This window comes from Colobus angolensis, unplaced genomic scaffold (assembly GCF_000951035.1).
Source record: "Colobus angolensis palliatus isolate OR3802 unplaced genomic scaffold, Cang.pa_1.0 Scaffold248, whole genome shotgun sequence".
Classification (NCBI taxonomy): domain Eukaryota; kingdom Metazoa; phylum Chordata; class Mammalia; order Primates; family Cercopithecidae; genus Colobus; species Colobus angolensis.
In genome coordinates, this window is record NW_012115688.1 from 781286 (window position 1) to 782145 (window position 860).

Consider the following 860-nt stretch of genomic DNA (forward strand, 5'->3'; position numbering starts at 1 on the left):
TTTCAGTGCATAACTATTAAAATATTTTCCAGATGTCATTCACAGTTTTTTGGTGTATCCTTCATGACACATGGACCTTACTTTCACAAATGCTGGTAAACCATATGTAAAAACTAACAAGTTGGCTGGGTGTAGTGGCTTATATCTGTAATCCCAAGATTTGGGGAGGCCAAGGTACGAGGATCACTTGAGGCCAGGAGCTTGAGAATAACCTGGGCAACAAAGTGAGACCTCCTCTTTACAAAAAATTTAAAAGTTAGCTGGGCTAGGGGCATGTACCTGTAGTTCCAACTACTACGGAGGCTGAGGCAGGGGGATCACTTGAGCCCAGGAGTTCGAGGCTGAAGTGAAGGATGATAGTACTGCTGTACTCCAGCCTCGGCAACAGACTGAGACCCTATCTCTAAGAAAAAAAATTAACAGACTGTTCTATTTGCCTGTTAAGTTGATGGTTTTGGCAGAAGTAAGTAGCCATTTACTTTGTTGAAAAAGTTTGTATCCTAATTTGCCTCTTGTTCACTTTATTCTAAAGGATTCATTATCTTATTAATTACAAATTTATTACATGCTATACAGCAAAAGCACAGTTGGTAATAAGTATGATTTTCTTTAGAAATACAAAGGAGGTTCCTAAAATTACTATTGTTCCTTCAGAAGTATGTATTTGTGGGATACCTGGTCTGTGTCATGCAGTGTGCAGGGCTTAAACAACCTTTTTAGATAATAGATTGTTTTCTGGGACCTCACTATATTTTTAAAAGACAGCTTCTCATTCTGATGGTCTTTCATGGGAAACAGAGCCAACAGAAATGAAAATTTCAAAGTAAAAGATTGAATCAAACAAGGAAAGGGAAGGTGAG

The 860-nt window shown here is 38.3% G+C and overlaps 1 protein-coding gene across 1 annotated transcript in view; it reads left to right on the plus strand.

Annotated features, from left to right (window-relative positions):
• ADAMTS18 (ADAM metallopeptidase with thrombospondin type 1 motif, 18) overlaps positions 1-860 on the plus strand; it is a 160801-nt gene that overhangs the window by 91588 nt on the left and 68353 nt on the right. The gene's annotated exons all lie outside the window — the stretch shown is intronic.